This window comes from Poromitra crassiceps (assembly GCF_964638095.1).
Source record: "Poromitra crassiceps genome assembly, chromosome: 28".
Taxonomy (NCBI): domain Eukaryota; kingdom Metazoa; phylum Chordata; class Actinopteri; order Beryciformes; family Melamphaidae; genus Poromitra; species Poromitra crassiceps.
The window spans coordinates 4,642,524-4,667,523 of NC_139651.1; the positions used below are offsets into that span (position 1 = coordinate 4,642,524).

The window sequence follows — 25,000 nt, forward strand, 5'->3', positions numbered from 1 at the left end:
GTAGGCAGGTAGAAAAACAGACCATCACACAGTGGAACGCCCGAGGGGCCGGGAGGACTGAGATTTATGGGAAAAGTGAACAACAAACTCATGTGAGTTCATCTCCCCCTTTGTTGCTCTTGCATACTGTATGAAACAGCAGCACTCCAGAGAGAGAGAGAGAGAGAGAGAGAGAGAGAGAGAGAGAGAGAGAGAGAGAGAGAGAGAGAGAGAGAGAGAGAGACATACTGTATGAAACAGCAGTACTCCAGGGAGAGAGAGAGAGAGAGAGAGAGGGGGGGGGGTATTTTTATGATGCACTATATTGGGGGAAGGACTTTGGCGTGACACCAGGGAGGCCTGTGGGGAGCAGATCTGCAGCGCACCAAACAGCTTCCCTGTCAGCCAGGCTTAGTGTCACTATGGGAAATACACAGCAGCCTGCCTGGGCTGCAGCAGAGCGGGAGGAGGGGGGGGGGGGAGGACTCTGCTCACACAGCACAATTAGGCTGTATGCAAACTAGAGGCTTATTAAGAATCAGATCTGGTCCAGTCAGGATCATCCACTGAGGCTGTAGCCTACAGGTCACCCAGAATATCCTACTGTATATATATATATATATAAGACGTGTCACAACGCACAATTTACACACCATGACTTATTTTTTTTTGGTGCTGCTACAGAGATGCCCCGACCTACAAATCACATTCTCCAGAGGTATGCCGTATGCCAGGGAACATGCTTGTTTAGTACAGACCCAAATCACAGCTTGTTTTCAGTGAAAATGAAATGCAAAAAATGACCAATCCCACTTTATATTTGTGACTCATATTATCACACAATCTCAGGAAAATGCCTGGTGACCAAATGGCCTCCGCCCCCCCTGGCCTGACCTCTCATTCATGATGACAGACGGTGGCACCGACGTATCACCACCAAAGAATGTGAGATTGTTTTTGCCCGTGTCAAAAACCGTCTGATATGAACTCGCCATCTTCGGCTGCTCGAAGTCCTCTTTGCTCCTCCCAACGGCCGTGCAGCAATCTCTGACACAGGGAATGACAGTTGCCAAGAAACTAATTTAGAAGGAATGGAAGTCCTCCTCTCCACCTTCTTTTCAGCTGTGGCTGACAGACAGACATGATCTCAGTTATACGTATGGAGAGACTCCGGTTCCAGAGGACAAATTCTTTAAGGAAATTTTTAGTTATTTGGGACCCGTTCCTGACCTATTTCGATCAGGCTAAAAGCGGTAATTGAGTTTCTTTTTTTTATCGTTTTGTAAGCACATTTTCTATGACTGGTAGCACCATTTTGTAACATTGTAATGTCGAATGTATGTATATATGTTTTTTCTTTTCTTTTTTCCTGTTCTTGTTTTGTTTTCTTTATGTTCTGAAAAAAAAAAAAAAAAAAAAAACTTCAATATCCTAATTGGCCCGGGGGGGTCCCGACGCCGTCTTTGGGAACCACTGGTATAGACCACATCTATGAATCAGGACCCCACAGGAGTGGTGGGGTGGTGGGGGGGGGGGGTACATGTCTGCTGTATAGACATCATGTGACACTTCTAATGCTGACAGTAAGTACAGGATGTATACTACTGTTCCCTATAAATCCACAGCATAGCGCGTGGGAACAGGAACATTGACTTTGGCATCACATGAGATCAACCAGACACATCAATACACTCTTTCTTAGGAAATGAGGGTCAAGAGAGTCGCTCTATTAAAGGCTGTGTGCCGAGCATTTTGAGCCTCAATAAATCATTAGGCTACATCTTCATTTGAAGACAGTAGTACGTTTAATACCATAAACAAACAAATCTATCACAAGTTGTGTTTCCATTACCCTCAGAAATGCGCAAAATCTAAATATCGCAATAGAAATTGGGTAATGGAAACACGTGAATTTCGAAAAACCTCCCAAATATCGCAAAAAGTTTTTCCGCTCTCATGAGGTGGTTTTTCAGACGTGTCGATATAGAAGTTTATCGCAAAAGTGTAATGGAAACACATTTTTCGCATTTGCACGTCATGTGACCCATATTATCCCTTGGAAAAGGAGCGGAAAATAAGTTTGGTAAGTAAGGTTCGATAGCCGTGTCAAAACCTCCGCAGCAAGTGGAAAACTTTGAAGCAACGCTACCTAGCAGAAAGACGAGTGTTATGCAAAAGCGTAGCCGGGCAAATTAGATAATGTTTAATGGCAGAAATCGGTCCATGGTGACAGCAGGCTGCCTGTGTGCGCGCATTTGGCACAGCGGCGAGATGAGAGGATGAAAAGCACACACTGGTGCGGTGGTGCTGTCTGAAGTGAATACAGTGACTGTGAGTAGGCTAATACATTGCACACGTTTCAGGTGCAATTATAGAACCAAATCAGCCTTTTCCCCCCTCCATCTCTAAATCGGACCAGTTGTAGGCTATTAGGCTACCTTTTTTCCTCTGCCTGTCGCGCTGACTGCATTCACGCAGCCAGCAACATTTTGCGACTCATTTTCTTTTGAATTGATAATCAGGCTCGTTTATATGCATTGTAACTTCATGTTGGGATTTGCATTGACCATTGGTTGGATTTGAGCATGCAGGGGACGGGATATGGGGCAGATCCCCGTGCGTAATCACTGTGGCCAGCTGCTGCAACGGGGAATCACTCAAACGCAACTTCAATGGAAACGCCTACAAGTCGCAATTGTACATTGTCGAAGTTGTAGAAATATCGCAATTCTTTTGCGAAAAACTGTAATGGAAACACAGCTACAGACAACTTTTGTCAGCCTATCAGACACAAAGGGGGATTGCTTTACAACACAAAACCAGGAAGAGAGGTTATTTTCTTGGAACGGAGCTAAAGCTTTCAGAATCCCCCTGTCTGAATTGTACAACCGGTCAGTCATCAGGAAAGCCACCCACATCACACAGGACCCCTCTCACCTCCTTCACCAGTCCTTTCAGTTAGTTCCCTCAGGTCGACGCTACAAAGTCCCACTGGCCCGGAAAAACATTTTAAAGTAACTTTAAACTTTTAAAGTAGGAACTGCACTTTAACTTTTTAACATTTTTTTTACTTTTTAACTACTGCACTTCCCCTCTAGTATTGTCTTTTAAATGGGCACTGCACTTTTAACATCTTAACACTGTTTTTGTCACTTTTGTCTTTTATTACATGTGTCTGTGTGTTTTTAATGTGTCTTGTAACATGCACCTGAGCCTGGTCAAACGAAAAATGTCTGTTGCGTTGTGACAGACAATAAAGTTTTTGAATCTTGAATCTTGAAATTCTGGCCACGGAGTGAAAGGTCAATGGACAAATCACTTCCAACAGTTTATCTTCAGTAAAGAGAAAGATGCCATGGTGGTGGTGGGGGGGGGAGTAGGTGTGAACTTGTTCCATTTAATGCTGGAATTTGGTAACCCCCCCTTCCCCCCATGAATAGTTATTTGATCCATGCCGTGGAGTCAGGGTACACATTTCCAGTTGGCAATGTGCTTGGAGATGCTCTCCACAGACTATTACTGGCATTTTAGAGCAGGTAGGATGAATGTGGGAACGTTTTAGGCTACATGGAAATCGAACCCAGGACTAGCTGCAGTGGTAGTCCCCTATCTACAGTCGTGTCTTTCCTGCTCAGGCTACAGGCGATGTGAGCAAAGGACCAGCTCCAAAACCACCATCAAAGTCTGGTACTTATCCAGCTAACGTTAGCCTGTGTTGGCTGAGTGATGCTAGCTAGTTAGCATAGCCTACTACCAACGAGTTTACATTGCAACATTTTCACTGTCATAAGTGATGATGGTACTCTTTAAAAAAAATGACACGTTTTTTATCCCATTTTTATCCCCCATTAGTGCTCATTTTAATGTATTTATCCTGGTTGCTGCTCCACCCTCTGTCGATCTGGGGAGAGCCGAAACTAGCTCCATGCTTCCTCCGAGACATGGGCAGTTAGCCAGCCGCTTCTTTTCACCTGACAGGGGAAGCTTAGGGGAGCTAGGACATAGCACGTGGGAGGATCACGGGGAGTGATCCCTCCCTCCGAACAGGCGCCCTGAACGACCCCTCCTCTGGTCATCACCACTCCAGCGACCAGGATATTGCATGTTTTGGTGAGGGATTCCTATATGAAGGAAACCCCCAGGGAGCACGGGGAGAACATGCAAACTCCACACAGGAGGACATGCGGACGGGCACGCACTCCTTCAGCGAGGCAGACGCAGCTTGGCCACTGCGTGACCTCGCCCGCTGCCCGGCCTCGCCCGCTCGATTGCGCATGCGTCACACCGCCGCCCGCCCTATTATAATAAGAAACATAATCATGCATATATTGGGTGGAATTCAATCAAAACATCTCAGAAGTAATTGAGCTCAAATCTATGACAAACTGTCATATTGATCATAGATAAACACTTTTTAATAAAAGACCAATATCAACTTTTTATTTAAAAACAAAACAAAAAACCTACTCATCACTGAAACAAACAGACAAACAGATCTCGTATCTTGGCGTAACATCTGAAAATAAAATAAAATAACCCCAAAACGAACCCAGAATACACAAACAAAATTAATATTCTCTATTATCGCAAGCTGTAATCACAAACTGTGAGCTGGTTGTTTTCTCTCCTCCAGTCCTGGAAAAGCAGCTTGCTCATTAGCGAAGGCACAGCACAATACGATCAGTCCAGACTGCACGATATACCAATTAGTTTCCCCACCAGGAAACAGCCCCCCCACTGTCCAAATAAACACACAGCACAGCTTATCTTTATGTAGATACTTTTCTATTTCCCCTCTCTCCCTCTCTCTCCCCCCAAAGTGTCTCGCTCTCCCCCTTTCTCCCCCACTGTGTTCCCTTTCAATTCAATTACTATGTCTGTTACTTCATTGGCAGTGGTGTTTATCACAAACAATATCACCAGCTATATTCTATAAAACAAAGAAAACATTTCTTTTTTTAGATGGTTGATTACAGTATTTGGTTGTAAACAAAGACTACTTAACAATAAGATATAATCATTCATAAATATAATATTTTCAATTGTTTATAAGTCAATTGTGGTTTTAAATAAATGGTACATCATTCATTACCATTATCCATAATGATGTAACAGTTCCAACAGAATAGTTAGACAAAACATTGAAAAGCCATTAAGCATTGCCAGACATCGCAGGAACTCTGTGTGTGTGTGTGTGTGTGTGTGTAGGTGTGTGTGTGTGTGGTGTGTGTGTGTGTGTGTGTGTGTGTGTGTGTGTGTGTGTGTGTGTGTGTGTGTGTGTGTGTGAGTGTGCGTGCGCACGTTGACTAAAACATACTAAATGATTTAATGGCTTTTTGCTTGGGGTTATGTGTAAAGATTTACTTTATCCCTTCCTTCTCTCTCTCTCTCTCTCTCTCTCTCCCCCTCTCCCCCCGCATCTCTCTCTCTCTCTCTCCCTCTCCCCCCGCCTCTCTCTCTCTCTCTCTCTCTCTCTCTCTCTCTCTCTCTCTCTCTCTCTCTCTCTCTCTCTCTCTCTCTCTCTCTCTCTCTCTCTCTCTCTCTCTCTCTCTCTCTCGGTTTGAGTTTCAACCTGCTTTATTGGCAAAGCATGTAAGCACATTTGTGTTGCCAAAGCAAATGGGAAAATGAGATGATCAAATATACAAGTGCATTATGTTGCCTACATAGTCCTGTGTTTATTGTACATGTAGTGTATGCTTGGCTTGCATGGATGAAATTCATGTAAGAAGCTTTATGTTGTAATGTAATAGGCTACTTGTATACACTTACACAGTAACTCACACACATACTGTAGCATGAAGCTATAGCTAAATGCAGGTTAATGTAGGTTAACATGTAGCCTTGCATTGGAGGAGGAGAGAGACCTTCCTCCTCCTCAACAGAAGAAAAGCCTCTCATTATCTCGGAGGTCATTCAACACTTTGAATGTAGAGGTATGTTCAAGTCGCAGTCATGGTCACAGCGTTTACAAATAGGGCTGGGCAATATAATCGATACAGCAATATATCACGATATTTTATTTCCCGATACTGTATCGATACTTGGACGCCAAGTATCGCGATATAAAAAAAAAAAAAAAAAAAAAAAAACTTTTTTTTTCTTCAGGCCATGCCATGCCAGGCCTCTGCATCTGGTGATTCCCACCCCTAATCGATACTGTATCGATATTTCCCATATCGATGCGTTCAGTAACACTCAACACTCAGTAGTTTTGACTAAATTTGTCCACTAACTTATCAGTATAAAGTGATGTTCATTACACTACCTGGGTGGTACACAGTGTGTTCCGTAGAATATCGCAATATATCGCAATATGTATCGCATCGCAATATATCGTGATACAATCGTATCGTGACCCAAGTATCGTGACACGTATCGTATCGTGAGATCCTTGCCAATACCCAGCCCTATTTCAAAAGTCTACATTTCAACCGTGAGTCACAATGAATGTTTTTTCTTATTTAAGCCTAGTCTGACTCACTGGAAGCAGGCTGCGGGGCTAAGCTCTGCCATTGGCTCCGACCATTTCAGTCGGAGCGAAGGGAAATCCCTCTCCGCTCGCTGCACGTTACCGCTCTCAAATGCCTCCGCCGCTGTGAGACAACAACAACAAAGCTAGCTAGCAAGCTAGCGTTGCTACACGCTGAAAATGGCAAGTTTTGACGAGGATTTGGATTGTGCAATAAAGCACGCCTGCTTGGTACTTTCGGTGGATGGTTGTAAAGATAACAGAGCTTTCCCCCCCCCCCCAACTAGACCAGGTGAGAGTAAGAGCAGCCAGACTCTCTTCTGTGCTGGTACATGGTACAGTGTGAAACATAGGACAGTAATGGCTCATTTCCACCACATTTTACAGCCCTGCACAGGCCGTCACCACTCGGCTCTACTTGTTTCAACCCGATGGACGTTTTGCTTCCACCGCTGGTCATCTGCCCCCGCCCACACCTGGTCATCATAGCGACCGCATATCTGCCCTCCGCCCATATTCCGAAGTAGGCTATAACATATAACGTTACAATTAAATCCATACACAGAACTTTTAAACTGTTTATGAAATACTGGTGCCTCTAAATGACCTACAGTGTACATGGGCAAATGTGACAATCGGCCAGGAGAATGGATATCACTTTGCTGTTAGTCAAAACTCACATGCGCTGCGCGAGGGACGGGGGTTGCGCTACAGAGTGAAGCCTCTACCCCCGCGGCCTCACCAGGCAAGACGCAGCAACTACAAGCGCTTCCTGAGCAGCGGACTTTTGGACAATTGAAACCACCGCCACGATTTTATTTCACCAGAGGCGAAGGCAGCAACACAAAAGACTGATGGAAAAGCATAACAGAAGAGAAGGTAAGCCCCACTAAACTGGTATGCAGCATTGCATTGACAGTCAGTAGATCAACAGAGTAAACACGATTCTGCCTGACAAATCAGTCGTCTACAATGTTTTCACGTCACCGTATGGTACCGGGTTCACAGAATAGAACCCCGACGAGGCAGGTACGAAAAGTAGCACGACTCAACCCCAACTCAACTCGGGCTGTCCCTGTTTTTGATCGGTGGAATGAGACAAAAAAGCGTGACGAGCTGGGCGGGGCCGCGTTGATACCAGCGGTGGAAATGGGCCATAAGTGCTAGACAGTGGCAGGAAGGCAGGGGGGAGAGAGAGGGGAGGACATGCAGCAAATGACCGCACGTTGGATTCTAACCTGGTACACGTTCTACCAGGTGAGCCACCTGGACGCCCCCGTTTACGTTGTAGGTTTGTAGAAACATCAAATGACATGTTTTAGAAACATAAAACACAGACGTTTTGTTTCAAATTCACGTTGAGATTGTACATCATGATACTGGCGACTGGGTTGTACCACAAGACATTTTGGTGTCTATTCACCTTATGTTCAGACGCGGGGGTGGGCCAAATTCTTCCGGGTCGTGTTAACACTTCCGGCGGTCACGGCGCCAAATATGAAAGAACGTCATGAAGAAGAGAGTTGTTTTTGTAGCGGACAGTGCAGGGGGTAAAATAAAGAACGTAACCTACTACTTTGAGCTCGGTACACCGCAAGCAAGCGGAGTATCCACTGTTAGCCAGGTCAGATAACGTTATCGTCGACAATGAGGAGCACTTTCTTGTAAAACATACCTGGACTCCAACAACGAAAGCTTCAAATAGTTTTCTCTTTCCTCTGATGGGCGTGGCTACATAAGGTGTCTATGTTCTCACTAAGTTGACCAATGGGACAATCGAGTGAGAACATGGAGTATTCCTTTAGTCTGGCCTGCATTGAGCTCCTATAGGGTTCATTGTACTGCAGATGTGTCTGCACAAAGAGATGACCCCAGATTAGAAAAGGAGGAGTATCAATACTCTTGGAGAGCCTTCCTCTTGCCTCTCCCACCCTTCCCCCCCCATCGCTTTGCTAGGAATTGGGATTGTGTGGATTGGGATTCAGTTTGCTGGGAAGGCTCCGCTTTCCCACTGGTCAGGGGGCTGGGGTCACAGGTCATGTGGGCCTATAGCGTGACATCACGACAGCTTAAGAGAGGTCAAGAGAGGTCGGTGGCAGGAGAGAGAGAGAGAGGACACCGACGCGACAAAAGAACGAGCAATATAAATAGAACAGGCACATTATGAAGAAAGAAAAGGCTTTGGGGACAAAGAGGTTCTAGGAGGAGCAGAGTGAAGGAATCTAGAGAGACATGCCTGCACCACCACCCATCACATCTGGGCTTCTTCACACAGCTGATGGAGCGCTGTGGTGGAGGAGGGAGGAGGACTGGTAAGGTCGTTTCAGAGCGACACTCCGACCGCCTGGGTAATCGCTCGGATCTCCTCATGTGAAAAGACAGACAGAGAGGAACTCCACGAGTAAGCCCCTCCATGTGTGGTAACCATGGAAACGTTTATAAAGCTAGGTTAGCATAATCATAAGTGTATAGCCTAGCTTAGCGGTCCCTAACCTTTTCCGAATCGTGGTCCACTTGAATCTCAAAAATGTCTGCGGCCCACATCCAGCAAGGAGGCCAAATAATGTGTTCTCAGAGCACCTTTTATTTTCACATTAAAACGGAGCTGTCCATCAGCACCACACAGAAATCAGAAACTAAAAGTGAACTAAAGTCATATGCTAATAATAACAAAAACTTTATTACAAATGAAATAACGGTATCATTCAACAATGGAGCAATGCATTCTCATGCTACATAATAACAATAATTTAATACTTTATGAAGATCGGAATGTTTTGCCAAACAAAAATAAATATGTAATCAATCAAACGGCATGATATGCATCAAAGGTGGACAACAACACTGCGATTGGTTGATATCTTATTTTGTATAAAAGGCCAGTATTGGCCCAATATACATCACTCTGTTTAGAGAAACTATCTTTGTTTATAGAACATAAATTGATTTTGATCTATGATAATGGTAGTGTGTGCATGTGTGTGTGTGCATGTGTGTGTGTGTATGTATGTGTGTGTGTACGTGTGAGTGTGTGCGTGTGCGTGTCTGTGTATGCGTGTGCGTGTCTGTGTGTGGGTAGTCGGTGTGTCTGTGTGAGAGTTTGAAGTCCGAGTATGTTTTCCTCCATTCCTGTACAAATATAAATATTGATTGTGATTGCAGCTGCCGGTAAGGAAGAGAGTTTTTCCTCATGAATAATTGCAGGTTATTTCAGCAGTTCCAACACGCTGCTGTGTGCTACAGCTGGAATACTAATCCATTTAGTGTTAGTCAAAGTTTTCATGCTTTACAGACACAGAAGACAGAACACTGTGCTACATCATCTCGCTGCATCTCTTCACAGAAGCACAGCTTTATTGGACAGGTGTGTTGTGGAAAGTGACAGGAGGAGATATATAGAGAGAGAGGGGATGACACACAACAGCTGAACACAAACCCCAAACTTACTTATGGTACTGTAGCTGATCCAGTAAAGATGGCTGTCTTTGTCACCGGTACATCTCTATCATAATATGCACCTGTACAGTTTCTCATACGCGCAATACTGAAATAGGCATTGAATCTTGAAAGAAAAAAGTGTCATGTTCTAGAATATAGGCACTAAATAGCATAGCCGCTATCCACGACTTCAATCCACACACACTATAATGATACAGCCTGTCACCTTCAGTCCAAATGCTAAATTAGCATCATTGGCTATACTGTAGCTATAGTGTTGGCGAGGGCAGTGCTTTCCAGCCGTTGGGCTTCATCAGCCCCCACAGTGTCTGCCTCTTGTCTGCATGTCTGCACTGAAACAATAACACAACAACTCCTCATCGCCACCTGAAAATCTGCTCTATACGCCCACATGGTGTGATGCTCTTATAAATGTCCGTGTGTGTATGTACAGTCTCTATACGTGTGTATGTGTGCGTGTGTGTGTGTGTGTGTATGTGTGACTGTGTGTGTGTGCATGTGTATGTGTGTGTGTGTGTGTGTGTGTGTGTGTGTGTGTGTGACTGTGTGTGTGTGTGTGTGTGTGTGTGTGTGTGCGTGCGTGCGTGTGTATGTGCGTGTGTGACTGTGTGTATGTGCGTGTGTGTATGTGTGCGTGCGTGTGTGTGTGTGCGTGCGTATGTGTGTGTGTGTGTGTGTGCATGCGTGTGCGTGTGTGTGTGTGACTGTGTGTGTGTGTGTGCGTGTGCGTGTATGACTGTGTGTGTGTGTGTGTGTGTGACTGTGTGTGTGTGTGCGTGTGTGACTGTGTGTGTGTGTGTGTGTGTGTGCGTGTGTGTGTGTGTGTGACTGTGTGTGTGTGTGTGTGCGTGCGTGTGTGTGTGTGTGTGTGTGCGTGCGTGTGTGTGCGTGTGTGTGTGTATGTGTGTGTGCGTGTGTGTGTGTGCGTGCGTGTGTGTGTGTGTGTGTGTGTATGTGTGTGTGCATGCGTGTGCGTGCGTGACATAATTCCAGAGTGACTGAGTGTGTGGGAGTCAGCAGCAGCAGAGAGCAAGGCCACATCTCTGGGCTGTATAATGAGGCTCTCTCGCCCGGGGAACGAGAGGGAACAGCACAAAAGGCTGTCTGCCAGAGAGTGCCACCGCTCTGACACATTTACCTAGATACAAGCCTACACACTCACACACACACACACACACACACACACACACACACACACACACACACACACACACACACATCACCATCAGAGTGAGATGTCCTGCTTCAGAGACGCCAAGATGACGTCGTCTTCAGAACGACACAGCCATCATCAGGACAACCGCAATCAAATCTCATCCAGTAACACTGCTGACATCCAGTAACACAGCTGGCCTCTCATCCAGTAACTGCTGGCATCCAGGAACACTGCTGGCATCTCATCCAGTAACACTGCTGACATCCAGGAACACTGCTGGCATCCAGTAACACTGCTAGCATCCAGGAACACTGCTGGCATCCAGGAACACTGCTGGCATCCAGGAACACTGCTGGCATCCAGTAACACAGCTGACGTCCAGTAACACTGCTGGCATCCAGGAACACTGCTGGCATCCAGTAACACAGCTGGCATCCAGTAACACAGCTGACGTCCAGTAACACTGCTGGCATCTCATCCAGTAACACTGCTGGCATCCAGGAACACTGCTGACGTCCAGTAACACAGCTGACGTCCAGGAACACTGCTGGCCTCTCATCCAGTAACACTGCTGGCATCTCATCCAGTAACACTGCTGGCATCCAGTAACACTGCTGGCATCCAGTAACACTGCTGGCATCCAGTAACACTGCTGGCATCCAGTAACACTGCTGGCATCTCATCCAGTAACACTGCTGACCTCCAGTAACACTGCTGGCATGCAGTAACACTGCTGGCCTCTCATCCAGTAACACTGCTGGCATCCGGTAACACTGCTGGCATGCAGTAACACTGCTGCCATCCAGTAACACTGTTGGCATGCAGTAACACTGCTGGCATGCAGTAACACTGCTGGCATGCAGTAACACTGCTGGCCTCTCATCCAGTAACACTGCTGCCATCCAGTAACACTGCTGGCATCCAGTAACACTGCTGGCATCTCCTCCAGTAACACTGCTGGCATTTCAGCCTGCTCGCCAGAATAAAATGTTAGCATTGTAGGTTTCTGCACTCCACGGATACGTAGATGCTCAACGTTTCTGAACTCAAAATAAGTTGGATAATAATCATCTTATTAGATGTGCGTAGACTGTGCAGTATATCAACGTCATACTGTACATGTCATGAAGTCTGCTACTGAAATAGCATGGTGGCCAGGAAGGGTGTTGTGGACGGCGTATTAGGGGTGTCAAAAATAATCGATTATAAGATGCATCGCGATGCGGACGTGCACGATTCTGCATCGATTCACATATGTCAAAAATCGATTATTAAAAAATAAAAATTAAAATAAAGAATAAAATAAAATATAATGGAAGTACATGCAGTTGTTTATTTTAATTATGGATCATAATACAATGCAATTCCAAATGCACTTTTATTTTAAAACTAGCCACACAGTGAGAAAAAACAAAGTGAGAAAAAATAAATCATGTATTGGGGAAAAAAAGTGATGCATCGAGATGCATCGATAATCGTAATCGAATCGAATCGTAGCCCTCTGAATCGTAATCGAATCGAATCGTGAGGCCAGTGAAGATTCACAGCCCTACGGCGTATATGGAGGGTGTCTATAGACACTTGCCTTTCACACTGGAGAGCCGTATTTTATCACCAGGGTTACCAAAGTCTACATTTAAATTGTAAATCATATTTAACGTTTTTGTTATTTAAGCTTAACCCTACCCATAGCCGTTTTGTTTGTTTATTGTTTATTAGTTTATTTGTCAGGGACATATACAAAATACATTAAACCCCATAGGGGAAGAGATGCATTGTAACAGATTTAGCCATAGGCTAATTTCCATCTGGAGTCCCTGGGCAGGTGGATTCAGAGGCCATTCAGAGTAAAAAAAAAAAAAAAACACAATAAAATACATAAAGTGTAAAAAGTAGGGAAAGGGCATTAGTACAAAATAGATAATAGTACAAAAAAATAGAATATATACATGCATACATCTATACAGATGCCAAGAATAAAACACCACACACAGACACACACACACACACACACACACAAATGATTGTTTTGTCAAATTGTTTCAAATTATGTTGAGATTGTAGGTTTGCAGAAAGGCAAAATGGCATGTTTTGGAAACATATAAAGGCCGACGTTTCGCTTCAAATTCACGTTGAGATTGTACGTATCCGTGGATCGCACAAACGTAAAATGCCAGCATTTATCCTGGTGATTGGGTCGGGCTTTTCCCCGCTGCCCGCACAGACAGAGCTTATCATCCCAACATGAAGTGGGCCTGAAGAAAGAACTTTGTGCCAGACCAACCCGTTTTACTCTCAGGCCTTTCTGCACTGCCCTGAATCTTAATGGGCACTTGAGACAGAGTGGGCCCATAAGAGTGAGAGAGGAGTTCCACCATAGTGCAGCTGATGATTGCAGGGATCAACGTGGGAGGATGAGATTGCCCCGAGCGAGCGGGATCACTTCACATGTATCTTCTCCATCTCTCTGGCCTTTTCTCTCTGAGAAAATAGTCTCATATCAGCACAGCTACAAGACAGCCTGGAGCATTCCAGCACAGCAGGGGGGGTCAAGGGTAGCCATATATAAGCAGTATATGCATGCACTTAAATGATGCACACTGCACTCGACATGTTTATGATGTTATTGCTGATCTGATGCATTTTGCAGCAGGTTTTGATCATCCTACAGGCCATTCCTTGCCGTAGACCAGTGATACTCAACCTGCGGCGCGGGGGCCAGATGCGGCACGCGATAGGGTGCAGAGTGGCCCCCCCCGAACATTTTCTAATTCACAATTGAAAACTAATGTTGAATAAAGTTTGATGAGCTCCGGCTAAATTGTCAAATATGGCTGTCTGCTCGCTGCCCAGGCACTTACAGTATATGTACTTGACTAACTTAACTTAACCTAACTAACTATCCTGTGTGCACAGAATTGTGAGACTAAACTCCGGCGGACACCTTAAACACGTACAATCCGCTACAGAAAGATGTATATTAATATTTGTTTATTAACTGGCCCCTGGCCTCCTGCCATTTTGCAAAAGTGGCCCCTGGGCAAAGCAAGTTGAGTATCCCTGTAGACCTTAGGGTTAGGGTTACCTTAGGGTTAGGGTTAGACCTGGCTTCTTTCTACTCAACTTCACACTACTAACGGGTGGGGTGGGTTGGTTCAGTTGGTTGAAGAGAAACATCATTTGTAATGTATAGCTTCATTTTTAAATGCTTAGTTTATTGTTTTTAATGTGCAAAATAAAATAAAAAATCAATGGCTTTTGTGTGGTCTTGTCCTCTCTCATGGCTCCACTCTTCATTCTCTGGTCGAAGGAAGCTGTGCTTGGTGGCCATTGTGCTGCGGTCGGAGCGGTCGAACCGGTTACTGCGATCTGGTACTTGAGCTGTTTTTCTCTGCCGCGCACTCGTCTGTCCCGAGTCCGCAATCAGCAGGGCTGACAACCTATTCAGAGTGCTGGCATGTGCAGGTGTGGCTTCTGCTACCTTTGTGCACCTGGCGTGTTCCAGCCCTCGTCCTGGGGAACACTACCCAGGGTGTGAGGGCCTCTGATGCCTTTGGGCAACATGTTCCAGCCCTCGTCCTGGGGGAACACTACCCAGGGTGTGAGGGCCTCTGCTGCCTTTTGGCAACATGTTCCAGCCCTCGTCCTGGGGGAACACTACCCAGGGTGTGAGGGCCTCTGATGCCTTTGGGCAACATGTTCCAGCCCTCGTCCTGGGGGAACACTACCCAGGGTGTGAGGGCCTCTGATGCCTTTTGGCAACATGTTCCAGCCCTCGTCCTGGGGGAACACTACCCAGGGTGTGAGGGCCTCTGATGCCTTTGGGCAACATGTTCCAGCCCTCGTCCTGGGGGACACTACCCAGGGTGTGAGGGCCTCTGCTGCCTTTTGGCAACATGTTCCAGCCCTCGTCCTGGGGGAACACTACCCAGGGTGTGAGGGCCTCTGATGCCTTTGGGCAACATGTTCCAGCCCTCGTCCTGGGGGAACACTACCCAGGGTGTGAGGGCCTCTGCTGCCTTTTGGCACCGCGTTCCAGCTCTCGTCCTGGGGAACACTACCCTAAGATGCCTCTAAGATGGTGACATGCATTCCTCACCCCTGCAGATATTGATTCATAAAAAGCAATCCATTTACTGATTTAACTGCACCTCTGCTTATCGATGTTGGTTATCTTGTTTCTGTTGTTGTTCTGTTCTGTTGTTTCTGTTTTTCCCATGGCGCTGGCAAGAGGCCAGGCCGGGGGGGGGGGTGGGTGGTGCAGAAGATGCCAAAGCTAGGGAACTAGGGAAGAGGGGGTGTAGCTATGGATGGATAGGAAGGTCGTAGAGAGTCAAGATTCGAGCGGTGGGTAGTAGGGCTGGCACGGATCAGTACGGATCAGCCCCCACGGTTCGGCACACGGTTCGGAACGTCGTGGTCCACGGAACCCCCCCCCCCCCCCCCCCACACCTTTCGTTTCATTTAACGTTTAACGTTAGTGTATGATAACGCCTGCAGCGCAGCCAGACACAGACAGGCATCATGGCATGCACAAGTGAGCTTCCTCATCCCTTGTCGTCGCTGTAAAGTCTCTCTGAAGGCTGTGGCTAGTGGCTACTAAAGACAACAAACTTATTTCAACACCTCTGAAAAAGCACAGGAATGCGAGCAGCATGTTGCGGGCTGCACAAGATAGCGAGAGCCACAACACGCACACACACACACACACACACACACACACACGCGCACACGTTTCCCGAACACATTATCACCGGACGGTGAAATGTTGCCTTGGACACATAACAACAAAACAACACGTGGGGCCACCGAGTAGCATAACATAGCATCAACGTTATGTTTCCAGACTCACCCGGTCTGGTCTGTAGCCTACCCGTGTCAAGTGACTACGTTAGCTAGCAACAGCCAGGAAGTTAGGCGCAGTGCCACCTAAAACAGGAAGTTGTTGTTCTGCCTTCAGAGTAAAAGCATAAATTGTGTCATGAGAAAAAAAAAAAATTTTGAGCTGTGCAGGGCAACAAATGGTTAGAGAAGTATAATAGTATTAAAAATTCAAATCGAAAATCTAATTTTGAGAGAAAAAATCTGATATAGCCTTTTTTTTTTTTTTTTTGCTGATCCGAAAAATCCGTGATCCGTGGCTCAAAATCCATCACGCGATCCGATCCGTGGGTTTTCTGATCCGTCCCAGCCCTAGTGGGTAGGGGAGTGGCTAGGGACTGGTCCAATGATTCAAACTGAGAGTATCTCTGTCTGTCCTCACATTCTGCGTTCTGATAGTCAGGACAGGCATCATTTAATGACTTTGCTGTGTTTTTACCAGCTGGTATTGTTTTCACATTGTGAGTCTGTGTGTGGAAATGGCATCATGGCTAAATGTGGTCCTGGGGACACCTCTTGTGATGGGAACTACCACAGAAGCGATTTTGAGTACTTTGGCAGGTGTTTATATGTCTGTCATGGACAGATTCTGTCACCGCAATAGTGTCAAAAATGTGCAAGATGCAGTCACGGAATTTAGTTGACATCAAAATGACACACACATTATTATTATTAGTAGCATTATTATTATTATTTTATTTTATTTTTCAACTTCATGACTTCACCAGCGAAGGACTGAAACCTTTCGTTCAGGATCACCCATGCTGCAACAATTTCCCCCAGATTAGATGGTGTAAAAAGGTAAATGTTAATTGGGATGTATTAGGCACTTAGCAACAGCATGTACAGTTAGCGGAGCACACCCGCTATTGAAATAGCTTAAGAGTGAGAGAAGGGCTTTTATAATTAGTGCCTTGAGATGCAGATTATGGCCTGTGGTGATTTGATCTGACCTATTTTGGAGGAAGTAGGGCAGCAAACCTCTTTTTACAGCCGTACAGTAGGTGTCTCGCTGCAGCGCTGGCTGAAACTGCTGGGTGGACAGGACACACTGCCTGGCAATGACAGTCAGTGTTGGGGGTAACTCATTACAAAAGCAACATATTACATGTAATATATTACTTTTAGCAGTAACTCAGTAATATAACTTACTACAAATAGGATTTCAGTAATTTATACCAGTTACTTTGTCAAGTAACACAAATTGAGTTATTTTTTTTCAAATCAAAGCACATATTTAAATAAAGATACAATCGATTTCCTAATCAAATTGTGTGTTATTATGCAAATAACTACTATAGATGACAATAACAAAGGAAAATGATCAGATTTAGAATCTTGGATTGTTCACACTGACTTCAAGATGGTTTAAATTATTTTTCGGGATGGTTCCGGGGCGGCGATGTCATTCTGCTACTGCTGTTATTTTGGTGAAAGTAATGCAAAAGTAGTGTAATAAGTAATGAGTTACTCTACACAGACAGTAATATTGTAAAGTAACATTACTTTCAAATGAGAGTAACTAGTAATAATGGTAGCTGCATTTGAAAATCCACTCAAAAACAGAACTCGCATCATTCGCCTGACCCTTTTTTGCATTTTTTATTAATCTAGCAAAAGTCAATTTAGCTACATGCGCTATTGGAGCAACACCATGCGTCACTTTCACACTGGGAGCTGCCCAGTACCGCCTCCTGCTGGCCACTGAGCAGCTCTAGTCTAGTGGGGCTTCAGTGCCTTGCTCAAGGGCACCTCAACAGACGACGTTTCATTTTCCCCATGCACCCACATGGATTCAAGGATTCAAACAAAAAAGCCTGGTTCTCTAACCTCTAGTCTAGGCCTACATTTCTCAAAAATTAGGGGAACGCGTACGCCTAGTGGTACGTGGCGGAAATGCAGGGGGTACTTGAGAGAGAGGGAGAGAGAAGTAGAGAGATACATCAGGAGGAGTGGTAGAATTCAACAGACTGGCCATGCTGGCTTGAAGGAGACCAACCAATGAGAGTGCTTGTTACTGATGGGGGAACATCCGAAACACTTCTAAATAGCCAAGGGGCTCAGCTTTCTTTGGAAACATTCACACATCTCGCTGCACTGTGAATGAGAATCACATGAAATGTGTCAAACAAACACTTACTGTTCAGAGTGAGAGACTGTGTGGTCCCATGGTGGATATTTGTGAATTCTCCATTTTCTATAATGTTCTTTATAATTAGAAATGTCCTCAGACATCAGAATCACTTGAATGACCAAGTATGCAGGTACGGGAAACAGTGCTGGACCGACATTGTACAGTAACTAGCGGGAATTAAGGTTAAACTGGTACGGGTTTTTGAAGGCTGATATACCAATATTTTTGGACTAACAATCCTGTTAGCTGATATTTGTTGTAATACTTAAAAATTTGACCATTCTCTATAGTGTTGCTGATTAATAATGTTGCTTTATCTGAAAAGGTTCATTTGAAAACGTCACCATGTCTCCAAGGTTAATTTGAAAACGGTACCTAAATAAAAAAAAGTTTGGTTGAGGCACGTGTTTATGCCCTCCGCGGCTTCGCCAAACCCCATCCCCAGTGCCTTTACTTTCTACCGTGCTCTTTCAATAGCACGTTGTTTACACGTTTTAAACGTTACAGGTCATAAAAGCTGCTTGTACAAACGATCTATGGGGTCGTTTTCTGGGAGAGGGCAGGCTCAAAATGACAAGTAGAGTATTTCATGTTTTCTCTCAGAATTGTATCCTCGTCAGGGCGAAAGACTCTGAATCTGCATTTCGCCCGATGCCCACCATGGGACACTCAAAACCCTCCAGAGATCGCACAGATTTCTGAGGAGGCCTGGTGAAAACTTTTGGAGGTTGTGGGAGTTGTGAGCAGATGGTGGGGCTGGGTGTGCGGCCGGGGTCGGGTGGCCACGCTCCCTGGCCTTTACGTCGGTGCCCTGCAGCTCGTCAGCAGAGGGCAGCAGCTGACACACCGGAGCGCGTCCTTTCTCCGATTCCACGCTCCCTCATCAAACACCATACAGCACAACATCCAGGTACATTACATTAGATGAGAGGTGCTCCTCATAGACTGAGAACTGTACCTACTGCTGACTGATTTTGCCTTTGCTCTAAAAATAGTATAAAGATACCATAGATAGTAGAGCGTATATAGACCGTATAAAAATATGGACGTAGCCACCGCGACATCACCCATTGTTTTGTGGACTCCCATTTTGAAGCATTGATCTTCATATTTTGATCGTCGCCATTTTGGTTATTTGGAGCCAGAAGCAGCTAGTGGTGGACTGGCGACCTGTCAATCACGCGCCAAAACATAGTGTGATTTATTGTCCGTTTTAACCGAAATGCATGTGGGACCATAATTGACAAAATTTAGTTCCTTATTCCCCAGTTTTCCCCATTTCCGAAAAGCGCCAAACTTAATCAAGCTTTTATTTTGAAGGCCGGCCACATTGCGTCGCCTCCTGTCCCTGATCCCAGACACGCCCACTCTCCTCAACGGTCCAATCAAACTCCTCCACACGCTATGTCCCGCCTCCCTAACCTGTTTCACTGGGAATATGGCGTGATAAGGAATCACATCGCTTGAAAATGCCATTTCAGCTCGAAATTTAAGTTTAAGCACTAATTGTAAGTCGTGCTGCATAGCCACATCAGCTTATGCAGCTTATGCAAGTTCTAACTTGAACCATCTCTGTGGGGGAAATTGGGTGAAGTTGTAAATATATTATATCCAATCAAAATCCTGTCAGTTGGAAAATAAAGCTGCCCTGAGTCTGTGCAGACATTTTTTGGCACGCCTGCTCCTTCTTTTTTTTTTGGTTTCTGCAAGTGTGTGTTTAGATTTCCAAATTTCCAATGGAGCAGCAGCACAGTGTTAAACACTGAGTGTTTGCTGCTCGCTGGTTTGTTTTTGCTTGGCCCCGCTCTCTCCGCGGCCTCTGGGGGAAAGGAGGCAGCAGAGCAGGCAAGCTGCTCCCTCTACCACGCAGATGGTGCTGGAGGTGGGAGAGAGAGAGAGAGAGAGAGAGAGAGAGGGAGAGAGAGAGAGAGAGAGAGAGAGAGAGAGGGTGATGAAGGGAGAGAGAGAGAGGGAGAGAGAGAGAGAGAGGGTGATGAAGGGAGAGGGAGGGGTGGGGATTAAAGATGGAGTCATATTAATGGATGATGGTATGAATCAGACTGGGCTGTTGATTTGAGTATATTGGATTTGACTGACCTAGACTAGACTAAAGAAGACAAAGCACAAAATGTTGTAGATTCACAGTTACAGCTCTGAAATTGTTCGATGGTACAACTGTTTTCACCTGTATATTGAAATAAGCAGCACAACGTATAGGGTGTAGTGTGTAGTGCATAGGGTGTAGTGTGTAGTGCATAGGGAGTAGTGTGTAGTGCATAGGGTGTAGTGTGTAGTGCATAGGGAGTAGTGTGTAGTGCATAGGGTGTAGTGTGTAGTGCATAGGGTGTAGTGTGTAGTGCATAGGGAGTAGTGTGCAGTGCATAGGGTGTAGTGTGTAGTGCATAGGGTGTAGTGTGTAGTGCATAGGGTGTAGTGTGTAGTGCATAGGGTGTAGTGTGTAGTGCATAGGGAGTAGTGTGTAGTGCATAGGGAGTAGTGTGTAGTGCATAGGGTGTAGTGTGTAGTGCATAGGGTGTAGTGTGTAGTGCATAGGGAGTAGTGTGTAGTGCATAGGGTGTAGTGTGTAGTGCATAGGGAGTAGTGTGTAGTGCATAGGGTGTAGTGTGTAGTGCATAGGGTGTAGTGTGTAGTGCATAGGGTGTAGTGTGTAGTGCATAGGGTGTAGTGTGTAGTGCATAGGGTGTAGTGTGTAGTGCATAGGGTGTAGTGTGTAGTGCATAGGGAGTAGTGTGTAGTGCATAGGGAGTAGTGTGTAGTGCATAGGGTGTAGTGTGTAGTGCATAGGGTGTAGTGTGTAGTGCATAGGGAGTAGTGTGTAGTGCATAGGGTGTAGTGTGTAGTGCATAGGGAGTAGTGTGCAGTGCATAGGGAGTAGTGTGTAGTGCATAGGGTGTAGTGTGTAGTGCATAGGGTGTAGTGTGCAGTGCATAGGGTGTAGTGTGTAGTGCATAGGGTGTAGTGTGTAGTGCATAGGGTGTAGTGTGTAGTGCATAGGGTGTAGTGTGTAGTGCATAGGGTGTAGTGTGTAGTGCATAGGGTGTAGTGTGTAGTGCATAGGGTGTAGTGTGTAGTGGATAGGGTGTAGTGTGTAGTGCATAGGGTGTAGTGTGTAGTGCATAGGGAGTAGAGTGTAGTGCATAGGGTGTAGTGTGTAGTGCATAGGGAGTAGTGTGCAGTGATAGGGAGTAGTGTGTAGTGCATAGGGTGTAGTGTGTAGTGCATAGGGTGTAGTGTGCAGTGCATAGGGTGTAGTGTGTAGTGCATAGGGTGTAGTGTGTAGTGCATAGGGTGTAGTGTGTAGTGCATAGGGTGTAGTGTGTAGTGCATAGGGTGTAGTGTGTAGTGCATAGGGTGTAGTGTGTAGTGCATAGGGTGTAGTGTGTAGTGCATAGGGTGTAGTGTGTAGTGCATAGGGTGTAGTGTAGTGCATAGGGTGTAGTGTGTAGTGCATAGGGTGTAGTGTGTAGTGCATAGGGAGTAGTGTGTAGTGCATAGGGAGTAGTGTGTAGTGCATAGGGTGTAGTGTGTAGTGGATAGGGTGTAGTGTGTAGTGCATAGGGTGTAGTGTGTAGTGCATAGGGAGTAGTGTGTAGTGCATAGGGTGTAGTGTGTAGTGCATAGGGTGTAGTGTAGTGGATAGGGTGTAGTGTGTAGTGCATAGGGTGTAGTGTGTAGTGCATAGGGAGTAGTGTGTAGTGCATAGGGAGTAGTGTGTAGTGCATAGGGAGTAGTGTGTAGTGCATAGGGTGTAGTGTGTAGTGCATAGGGTGTAGTGTGTAGTGCATAGGGTGTAGTGTGTAATGCATAGGGTGTAGTGTGTAGTGCATAGGGTGTAGTGTGTAGTGCATAGGGTGTAGTGTGTAGTGCATAGGGTGTAGTGTGTAGTGCATAGGGTGTAGTGTGTAATGCATAGGGTGTAGTGTGTAGTGCATAGGGAGTAGTGTGTAGTGCATAGGGTGTAGTGTGTAGTGCATAGGGTGTAGTGTGTAGTGCATAGGGTGTAGTGTGTAATGCATAGGGTGTAGTGTGTAGTGCATAGGGTGTAGTGTAGTGCATAGGGTGTAGTGTGCAGTGCATAGGGTGTAGTGTGTAGTGCATAGGGAGTAGTGTGTAGTGCATAGGGTGTAGTGTAGTGCATAGGGTGTAGTGTGCAGTGCATAGGGAGTAGTGGTCGGGGTGACTCGTCTTTCACACTGGGGTGTTTAAAGTCTACATTTAAACCGCAAAATCCAATGTTTTTAAGTCTAACCCAAACCATAACCCTAACCAAGTGTTTTCAGAGTTGTTTCATTTTGCATAACGTTTTCAAATTAACTGACGTTTGGTTTCAAATTTACTGTACGTTGACATTAAACGTCTGCAGAGACATAAAAAGCGTCGCCATGTAACAATTTTACAGCCGTTATTGTAAAACCACAAAGAACATTATCATCTAACAGTTTTAGAGGCGTTAGTGCTAAAACGTTTTTGCGCTGTGGACCAAGGCTGCTATTACACAATTTGCTGTGAGACTGCGTTGGACAAGGTTGATTGAAGCATACTGTCCTGTACAGTGGAATGGAGTGAAGTGGTCTGAACTGCTCTGGTCTGAGTGAACCAGATTTGATGTAAAACTGAATGACATGCCGGCTCTGTATTAGATGGGACTAGATTAGAATGGACTGGTTTGGACTAAGCAGCAGCACGGATCTAATCTAAACTGAACTGACCATCACATCACCATTTGAGACTTTTCATCCTGTCATACCTGCTGCAACCTGCAGAGGCAGGCTGTGATTTGTGCAGGAGAAAACAATGCATCATGGGACGTGAAGGCAGACTGGCAGAAGACAGGAAAAGAGACCAGAAGAAATAGATAGATATTAGAGAATAGATATTATAGTGAAATGATCGTAAAGAGGGAAAGAAAAGGCTATGGAGACGCTATTAAAGAAATTGTCGTTTTCTGGGTTTAGCTCATTGAAACGTGTTCAGTTTTGCAACCTTGCACAGGCTTGGGAAATCTGTCGTCTGATTTTGTCACGCGCACGTCTAATAACCTGTTTCGTGCCGTCTGCAATGTAATTTTTGTATTTGCGGGAAAAAAATATATCACACAAAAAAACAGCGAGGATGAAATAAAAGGCGCATGGATGGAGGATGAGACAAAAGAGAGAAGATTAAGTTAGAAATGAGCCGATGCAGGTATAGGGAGGGAGGGGGAGCTGTGTGTGTGTGTGTGTGTTTGTGGGGGGGGGGGGGGGGGAGACGGGGGGCCTGGGGGGATTATAGATTTCTCCAACGTGAGCTGCATAGAGAGCGCCCCCCCGCTGCCCCCCCCCCAGTGCCGCTGTTTGAATTCACCTCACAGACGAGGATAACAAGGAGGATCCGCCTGCACCCGTAAGAAATGTTCTCGGCTGTAATAAAGCGTCTGACTTTGATGATGCCACCCTCGCATCAGCACCGCACGTCTCTCTGGAGAGCGTCTCCGTCTATGGAGCGATAACTGTCATAAAAGAGCAATCAATTTAGCGCTGAGAGGACTAATTGAAATTCCTCCTCTAATTGAGTGTCTCACACCTAATGCTATGTGACTCCCATTTGCTTAGTGTTAGTGTGCTGGTGTCATTTAGTCAATGTTTGCAGGGTGAAAAGGGTGATATTGGCCTTTCATTAAAGTAATAATCAAAATGTTCAATTAATATCCGTTTGACTCCTCTCTGTCGCCAATTTTGATAGTGATTCAACTAGGGATGCACCGATATGAAAATTTTGGCCGATGCCGATAACCGATATTAAGATTGCTGTTATGGCCGATAACTGATATTTACCGATGTCGATATGATCTGTATAAAAACACATTTCTATGATAATAACATTTTGTACATACTGAAAAACACATGTAAACACTGAATTTGAAAAAGTCATGCATTTCTTTATTTCAAAAACATTTGTAAAAGCCCATAAATCATAGATTTACTGCATTATTTCACCTCAATGTGAAGAATTTGGCTCATACCGATAACCGATATTAACATTGCAACATCGGACCGATACCGATATGTTAAAAAATGACTAACATCGGCCGATACCGATATGATTGCCGATATATCGTGCATCCCTAGATTCAACCTCTAGCGAGTTTATAGAGCCAGCAGGTGTTTCCAGACAGTCCAGTTTTTGACAGAAGACGGGTCTCGTGCCTCGAAACGTTTCCCGACACGACAGACTGTAAATCGTCGGTGAGACGAGCCTCAATAGCAAAACACCTCGAGCAGAAAAGCCTAATGTGTGATTTTTTGACGAGTCTGCTGTGGGATTAATTGGCTGCTTGGAATGAATTGAAAAGAGGCACCGTCAGACAGTGTCTGTCTGTCATCTGAGCTGAAAGCTGTTCTGGAGGAAAGCGAGAAAGCTTTCAGAAAAAACTGAGCGATCAGGTGAGAAGAGAAGGGAACAGAGATGATTCCCCCCCCGTCGCCTTCAATATTCTCAAGTTCATTTCCTGCCTCCAACACGTCTGCACCAATCACAGCTGGCTTAAACACATTCCCTGTCTGAGGGAGATGGAACAGCATCACACAGAGATGGTTCACCTTATCATTTAGCCCATCAGACCCCTGCAGAGACGCTCCACTCTAAAGGGCTTTTGCTCGCTGAGGCAGACGGCTCTTGAAGTTGTGATTATCTTTGGGGAGGTTATGGCATTATACTGCTCGACAGTGTCACCCAGTGTGAGAGACACCTAGACGTTAACGCCTTGATTCTATGTTTCCTTCAGCGGGTCAAAAAAAATATCTTTCTATTTTACTTGATTTGATTCCTTTAATGTGATGCATTTTGCTGGTTCTCCCATTTTTATCCCCCATTAGTGCTAATTTTTTTATTTATTTATCCTGGTTGCGGCTCCACCCTC

At 45.3% G+C, this 25,000-nt stretch overlaps 1 pseudogene across 1 annotated transcript in view; it reads right to left on the reverse strand.

Moving 5' to 3' along the window:
• The window catches only part of LOC310799849, a 449,550-nt pseudogene extending 438,958 nt beyond the window's left edge, over nucleotides 1-10,592 (reverse strand). Inside the window, exon 1 of the transcript in view lies at nucleotides 10,353-10,592. The product of the transcript in view is annotated as an uncharacterized misc_RNA (transcript). The remainder of the gene's footprint in view (nucleotides 1-10,352) is intronic.
• Between the last annotated feature and the right edge of the window lie 14,408 nt (nucleotides 10,593-25,000).